Source organism: Colobus angolensis, unplaced genomic scaffold, assembly GCF_000951035.1.
Source record: "Colobus angolensis palliatus isolate OR3802 unplaced genomic scaffold, Cang.pa_1.0 Scaffold5, whole genome shotgun sequence".
NCBI classification, from domain to species: Eukaryota; Metazoa; Chordata; class Mammalia; order Primates; family Cercopithecidae; genus Colobus; species Colobus angolensis.
In genome coordinates, this window is record NW_012118487.1 from 1,175,143 (window position 1) to 1,183,791 (window position 8,649).

Consider the following 8,649-nt stretch of genomic DNA (forward strand, 5'->3'; position numbering starts at 1 on the left):
TGAACCCAGGAGGTGGAGCTTGCAGTGAGCTGAGATCATGCCATTGCATTCCAGCCTGGGCAGCAAGAGTGATACTCCGTGTCAAAAAAAAAAAAAAAAAAAAAAAAAAATTGTCAGTAAAACACCATTAAACATGCATTAAGATAGAAAATACTGTTCTCATGGGCTTTTCCTTTAGGAGACCATAGGAGAATAAATTTCAGTCAACCAAGAGATGACAAAGGGAACTATGACAAAAGATTTGTGAAAATCATTAAATATGTTCTTGGTAGAAATAAGACAAAAAAAAAAGTCACTTATAAAGCAAAGCCCTGAGCTATGTAAAAGAGAGGCATCTAAAATAAAGTAACTCAGAAATGTTGAAAATGAGAGGCTAGCTAAGGGTGTGCAAGCCTGCAGAAGGAGGCAGGGAACAGAGTATTAATACCAGGCCAGGCAGAACTCAGGCCAAAAGCCATTATCATTGTTTATGGAATCTAAAATGCCATTTGTTGTATGAGTTATCATTACTTTGTTTCATTAAAACAATATAGGTGGTCAACTAAATTGTGAAAAAGTGCTTTCTTATCACCCAGGATTTTTACTTTGTACTTACCGAAATGGGTAGGCTTATAAAGACAAAGATTTTAAACAATGATATATCCCTATTGTACATTCATGAAGAGGAATGTATCAGTAAAATACATTGGTGTATGGCTTCCAGAAATTCTCGACTTCAGAGAGGTTCCTGAATCTATTGTTAACTCAAAGTAATGTCAATAATTTTCTGCATGATGTCGGACTCTGCCACCAGGAGCATGGGCAGATGATGTCGGCCTCTGTGCCACCAGGAGCACAGGCAGCATATCGACCTCTGTGCCACCAGGAACATGGGCAGGTGACATTGGCCTCTGTGCCACCAGGAGCATGGGCGGATGATGTCGGCCTCTGTGCCACCAGGAGCACGGGTAGGGCAGCATTTCCTAAGCCCTCCATGACTGATTTCAGAATCTTCTTCCAAGCCATTGATTCCTGTACAAGTCAGGGAATCACTGGCACATGTGGATGGGGTAATGTTAGGAGAGTTTCATAAGGGAACTATTTGCATAGGTATGGACAGGGTATAGCGTTCACTAGCTCAGGTGGTGGGAAGCCCCTACCACTCCTAGTCCAGAGGGAAGCTGGGGCCTCCCCTGTTCTTCTCTCGTGGTGGTGCCACCACCAGGAAAGAGTCCCGCTGTCAGGAGCTTCCCTACCCAGCCCCCGTTGACACAGGCCACCCTGTGGCATAAGCCAGGGGGGAGAACACCCAGCCTCCTTCTCTGTCTCCTGCGGGGGTGCCCTGCTGGCTGAACAGAACCCAAAGCCAGAAAGTAAAGGACCCCACTAATCAATGCGGAGTCCTTCCAGGATCCTCCGGGTCTGAGAGGTGAGTGTCAGAACCAGCCCCTGTGAAGCTGTGGCGATTGGCTTCCTCCGCCCGTTTCCCATCCTCCTGCTGTCACAGCCTTCCACTGTGCTGGAATGTATTTGCCTACTTGTGTGTTTCCTCTTCAAGACTGTGGACAGGGACTGTTTCCAGCTTAATTCTGCATCCCGAGGACACAGCAAGGGCTCCACAAAGCCTCTGGCATTATGGGCTGGCTCTCACTGCCTGCGTTTCCTGCTGGCAGATTTTGATTCAGTAATGCTCAGTGAAACCCAAACCCCTGAGTGCTATTACAGTCACCTCACAGTGATGCCAAAGTTCTGTAAAAATTTGAGAAACCCTGGAATAAATGATCCATTTACAGGTAAAGGGTGCCAGAATGTGCACCCCAAAATGTATCACTTTGGCCTAAGGATTATTTTGAGTTAGAAACACTTGAAAAATAGCAGATACAAGAAGTGCATGTCATTCTCCCCTTTTCCCCCCAAAAACAGGAGGTAAAAACACTCATGTGAAAGATGCCGTTCCCTGTACCAGGAGAAAAGAAGCCCTTCTGTGACCAGGAGCCATAGCGAAGAGAATTCTATAGGAACAGACCGTGGTAAAATAATGCTTATCTTCCTGCAGCCTCCCCACATAATTTAGTTACTTTTCCATAGTTTCTTCTTTATGCTCAACCTAATATAAAAGCATTTAGGTATTGCCATTTCTTTGGGTATTCATTTCCTTATTCAGGCTCGCTTGTCATGTAAAACCTCTATTAAATTTGTATGCTTTTCTCCTGATAATCTACCCAGGTCAACTTCACTCTCAGGTCCAGCCAGGACCTAAGAAAGCAGAGGTAAAGTTTCAGGTCTCCTCTACAGGTGACTGTAATATTATTATTATAGGCTGCTTGGGCTCTCAAACCACTAAATACTAAATCTAGAATTATTATTATTCTTAGACAGATTCTCACTCTGTTGCCCCAGGCTAAAGTGAAGTGGTGCAATCGCAGCTCACTGCAACCTCTACTTCCCAGTTTCAAGTGATTCTTCTCCCTCAGACTCCCAAGTAGCTGGGATTACAGGGACGCCACCATGACCAGCTAATTTTTGTATTTTCAGTAGAGGGGGTTTCACTATATTGGCCAGGCTGGTCTCCAACTCCTGGCCTCAAGTGGTCTGCCAGCCGTGGCCTCCCAGAAAGCTGGGATTATAGGTGTGAGCCACCGCACTCAGCCTGAATCAAGAAATATTAATTGAAGGAACCAACAGAACTATTGGGGAAAGGGAGAAGAGGTGCCTTTATTCCCCGATCTTTTCGTTTATATGAGTAGGGTTTTCCCCTAAAGCATCCTGTTTATTTTGCCCAGGCTGGGAGGAGTGAGTTATTTGACACGTGATTTGGGGAATGTATTAGTCTGTTCTCACACTTCTATAAAGAAATGCCTGAGACTGAGTAACGTTTAAAGAAAGGAGGTTTAACTGGATTACAGCGCGGCAGGCTGCACAGGAAGCATGGCTGGGGAGGCTTCAGGAAACTTACAATCATGGTGGTAGATGAAGGGGCAGCACATCTTCACGTGGCTGGAAGAGAGGAGGGAGAAGAGAGACAGAGGAAGTGCTACACACTTTTAAACAACCATGTCTTGTGAGAACTCACTCACTAGCACGAGAACAGTGAGGGGAAAATCCACCCCCATGATCCAGTCACCCCCACCAGGCCCCTCCTCCAACACTGAGACATGAGAGTTTTGTATTTTACAGAGACAAGATTTGGGCAGGGACAGAACCCCAAACCCTACTGGGGGAAAGCCCCTTCTTTCCTGCTGAGAGCACCCTGGTTTTCTGCTTTGCTGTCCCAGCTCTCTAACTTAGGGTCTCAGACCTGCGGTTGGTCAGCATTGCCTCTGAATGGTGGGCAAGCCTGTCTTACCCCAGAATTCAGGGATAGGGCGTTACTGTGCCCTAGAACCAAGTCACAGTCTCAACAGCCCTGTCCGTGATAAAAACTGACCTTATCTCCACTGGTTGGAATCTTTTGTGAATCCCTCAGCTGGTTCAGAATTTAGTATCGGGTGAAGCATGTCTTCTGCCTTCCTTGCCTCCCACCTCCCTCCCTTCCTTTCCTTAAGGTCAAAGGACTCAGTCAACCACGACACTAGGTCTATGGCACATCAGCAGCAGCAGATTATACAAAGACTCTTTCTAACTGTATTTCTCATTCATTGACCATCCCCCCATCCCAACCAAACTCTTACTACTTTATATAAATCCAGAATGATCTGCACCTTGCCCTCTTCAAAGTGGGAATTTTAAGCTAAGAGCATACCAGATCGCATCTGCTTCCTTTTACAAATGTATGTACCGCAGTATCTCAGATGATTAACACTTACTCTGAGCTGGAGCAGGTAGCAGATTTACTCTAGGTCACTTTTCAAGCATTTTAAATTATGTTACTTTTATTTTGGTTCATTAATGACCATTGAGACACATCCTATATACCTGCTGTAAAATGGTATACTTAAAGTCACTTGTTGTGAATTTAGGCTTAACGCTGTGTGCACATGCAATAACTTTAATTTCCTAACTAGAGACGAGAGAAAGCGATCCTTCTTTCAAAGATGTAATTTTACTCACCTTGGAGTCTCTTCATGCTTGTCTTACCAAGAGCTATACCACTGCCCTGCCCTGCAAGCCATACTCATTAGCACTGGCCAACCGTGCCCTGCCATGGCTACTTTCTACAGGTCAGGCTCAAGGGACTGTGGCCTTGACCATCCTAACACGTCCTATGCATAAAGTTGGATGTTACTTATCACATTTACAGAAAGACCACACTGTATGTGTGTTCACAGCCACTTATTTTCCCTCCCTCCTCCCTCTCCCCTCGGAGACAAACCAGCTGAACACACACAGCATCCCGGCTCTGAAGGTCCTGGAATGGAAGGAGGCCATGTCCCTGTCTTTACCCACCGGTGTGTCTTCCAGGGTGGATGCAGAGGCACTGGCTCCTCCTTGATCGCAGCTTCCCTGGTTAGGGCCCTGGGTTAATCCTCATATTCTGAGTAGCGAGACAGGTAGGTTGGGAGAAATGGAGGAGCTGGGTGCCCAGACAGAAATCTGCAGATTGCAAATAGCATGGCTCCCCAGTGCCACAGGGGTCCCGGTTTTCACAGTCCTGTCCTTCCATGTTTCTCTTCAGATGGCTTCATGGAGTCCAGAGTTCCTCGATCGTTCCCAGTGGATTTCTTCACTCCATAGCGTTACCATTGGAGATCTGGTTGATCCTGATTTAGTGCTCAGGAAAGCACTAAATCTGAACCGTTTAAAAACCAATTCGCATCTCCTGAGAAAGATGTCACATAACACAATTTTTTTTCTTTCCTTTTGATCCAAAAAGGAGAAAATCATGACAATATTCTTTCCTAAATCTTCCACTATTACACCATCACTGTAACAGGGTGCTGTATGTGGGAATAATGAAACTTCTTGCCGTCTCTTCCCCAGTTTCTGAGAGAGTTTCTGTGCGGAGCGAACCTCCCTGTGAAGGTGGTCAGATGCTGGACTTCTTCCCTCAATCACTCCAGCTGCCCAGGGAGAGAGACACTTTCAGGACACTCTCTTCTGCCTATTCAAGTATTGCCACTTCTACTGTTTACGAATTTGTGTGGTTAACACGGTGAAATCCCATCTCTACTAAAAAATACAAAAAAAAAAAAAATTAGCAGGGCGTGGTGGTGGGTGCCTGTAGTCCCAGCTACTCGGGAGGCTGAGGCAGGAGAATGGCGTGAACCCAGGAGGTGGAGCTTGCAGTGAGCTGAGATTGCACCACTGCACTCCAGCCTGGGTGACAGAGCGACACTCTGTCTCAAAAAGAAAAAAAAAAAAGAATTTGTGAGTGCACAGTCGCCTTCAAAGGGAGAAAGAAATGCACAGGAGAAAAGAAGGGGAAATGAGTACCTTGTTTTAGCACTTTAGCCTCACATTCAGTTGTGCCAAATAAAGAAGCATCTTAGAGAGTCAGATGGCAAGTGCTTCACAAACTGAAAGGGTAACCACTCCAGAAATCCTCAACCACATTTTATGAGGTTCCTGCAAGCATGGACATCGTTATTTCAGTTCTGTTGGATGTATCAATCATTAGATCTATTTCTAGAACTTTAAGGTGCTCCAATCCAAGGGCAGCATGTCACCTCAAAAGCAAAGCACCACAAATTACAGCAATAATAGGAAATATATTTAAATACACTGATTAATGCCAATGTGTTCACTGTAGTTTTTCCAATCTATACTTCACTAAATGTGCATATTTGAAAGCCCTGAGGGATTATGATTACCCAGATATCCTGGTGTTGTTAAAGTATTTGAGGTCAGAAAAAATTAAATTCCTAGGATTCCTGTGTTAAAATGATTATGTAACTGTTTGAAAACATTATCTTCAATAAACGTCTATATCTATGTTTTCACAATGTTTAATATTTTAAATAATGCTTATAATGTTCAGCTTATCTTCTGGACTCTTAGATAACTAAGTTACCATGTGGGTGATGCTTGCTAGAGGAAGTGGAATGGAAGAAATCTAGGTTGTAATAAATCTTTTTACTTTTAATTTTCTCTTATTCTTTGCCTACATGTGGGTGTTTGACAAGGGAAACATTTAGATGATTCAGACCCCTCAGACCAAAACAAAAACAAAACTCAAAACCCCAAAAGTTGGAAGCTTTTTGGTTCAGATCATATAGAGATTTTAAATTTCTATGTAAAACATAATCTTAGCTACAGTTCAGGAAAAGCAGAGAAAGCTAAATCTGCTTTTGGAGATATGTAACCAAACAACATGAGAAAATGGAATTTTTTGAATAAATTCCCAGTTTGGAGAATATAATTCTTTTTTGTCTCTATGACAATTTGCAATATGAGTTTAAGACAGCATTTAATAATTTCTGGAAAACAATCTGAATTTTTACCAAAGCGGTGATTTGGCAGAGTAAATGGCAATTCATCAAGACCTCCAACCGCAGTCCCAGCAGTCCCAGCAGTCCCATTTGAAGTCAGGGAGAAAAAGCTCCGCCCCCAACCCACCACCTTCCTTTATCAGCCCGCCAAACCCTTAGGGAAAACACGGCCGTGAAACGGATCCTTCACTGATGTGTTTTTCTGACGTGAAAATATATATCTTGGAAAGGTGCGGAATCAGGGATGGGGTATCCTTACAAATTACCCACCCTAATCTCTTTCTCACCCTATTCCATTGGTAGTAAACTACCTTCCACTCATGCTGAACTCCTCTGTTTCCCAGACACCCAAAGTCCTTTCAAGAGGGCACAAGTTGCTGAGAATCCCTCCCACCGCCAACGTCCCTCTGCTGCTGTCTTGCCTTGCTGGAAGACTTCTTTTCAAACTAGGAGACCCAGAGCCAAATCTCATCTCTTTGGTGAAACCTTTCCTGATTACCCATTTGGAGCTCATTACTCCTTCCCTTGGCTTTCAACTGCCATATTTTATATATATATTTATATTTCTATAACAACACATATGCCATGTGGTTTTGTTTATCATGTGAGTCTTCTCTACCATGCTATGACCAACTCAAGGTTATTATTCGCCTATGTAACTTGAGTAACTAGCAAACATGGTGGCATAGAACAACCACCAGAATTTATGTTCAATGGAGGGATAAATGGTGTTGGAATTGGTATGCAGAAAATGCATGAACTGTAATCACATTTCATCTTTATTATATATTTGTTCTACTTTGATCAGCTTTGTCCAAAAAGAGACACAGCTCCTTTGCTGCTGAATGAAATCCCATGGCAGGCCCCACAAATTCTCTATTCTAATGCAGTAGACTGGCTGGGTTTAGCAACTTGGCGGTCCAGAGGTTCTAGACCTTTTTTTTTTTTTTTTTTTTGAGACGAAATCTTGCTCTGTCGCCCAGGCTGGAGTGCAGTGGTGCAATATTGGCTCACTGCAACCTCCACCTCCTAGGTTCAAGCGATTCTCCTGCCTCAGCCTCCCAAGTAGCTGGGATTACAGGTATCCACCAACACACTCAGCTAATTTTTGTATTTTTAGTAGAGACAGGGTTTCACCATCTTGGCCAGGCTGGTCTTGAACTCCTGACCTCGTGATCCACCTACCTCAGCCTCCCAAAGTGCTGGGATTACAGGCGTGAGCCACTGCTCTTGGCTGGTTCTAGATCTTTTTTTTTTTTTTTTTTTTTTTTGAGATAGTGTCTCACTCTGTTGCCCAGGCTGGAGCTGGAGTACAGTGGCATGATCTTGGCTTACTGCAACCTCCGCCTCCTGGGTTCAAGCAATTCTTTTGCTTCAACCTCCTGAGTAGCTCGGACTACAGGTGGGCACCACCATGCCTGACTAATTTTTGTATTTTTATTACAGATGGGATTTCATCATGTTGGCCAGGCTGGTCTTGAACTCCTGACCTTGTGATCTGCCCACCTTGGCCTCCCAAAGTGTTGGGATTACAGGCGTGAGCCATTGAGCCTGGCCCAGTTCTAGATCTTTTATTTGGAGTTAGGATGGGTAAAAGAAAACTTTGATACTTGAAGAAAGTTATATGTTGTTCTCATTCTTAAAGAACAGTAACAAATTTACAGAATTATTGCAAATACAGCACAGAGAAAATTTTTCCTGAACCATTTGGGAGCAAATTGCTGACCTCATGATCCACCAGCCCTCAGCACTTCAGTCTGTATTTCCTAAAACTAAGCATATTCTCCTCTGTACCTAAAAATGCCAATACAACCATCAGAATCGAGAAACTGACACTGGAACTTTTAGTTTCTACATTAGCAAAGTAATCTGGATCGGAAGTATGCTTCACGTCTCTTTAGCCTTTAAGTTTGGAGTAATTTTCCAGTCTCTTTCTTGACTTTCGTGTTTGAAGATTACAGCTATGTCACTGTGAACCTCAGTTTGTCTGCTCTGATGTTTCTGCATGATTAGGTTCTGGTTCTGGTCTCTGCCTGGATGTTGTGTTCTCATGTGCGTATCCTGTCGTTAACACAGAACTAACGAGGGTCATTTCATCACCGGTTTAATAATAATCAATATGTATTCTGTAGTACAGTCCTTCAAGACTGTATAAATATCCCATTCTTCACCAAATTTTCAATATATTAATTTGTTTTTATTTAAAATAAAATTTTTCTGTTAATAACTCCTGGTTTCCTATTTTATTCAATGATTATAGTTTATTACTATTATTATTTATTTCTTTATTTATTTTTTGAGA

The 8,649-nt window shown here is 43.2% G+C and overlaps 1 long non-coding RNA gene across 1 annotated transcript in view; it reads left to right on the plus strand.

The window, feature by feature from the left end:
- The window catches only part of LOC105524319, a 71,559-nt gene extending 69,445 nt beyond the window's left edge, over positions 1-2,114 (plus strand). Inside the window, exon 7 of the long non-coding RNA XR_001003738.1 lies at positions 1,903-2,114. This is a non-coding gene — a long non-coding RNA (uncharacterized LOC105524319). The remainder of the gene's footprint in view (positions 1-1,902) is intronic.
- The last annotated feature ends 6,535 nt before the right edge of the window (positions 2,115-8,649 follow it).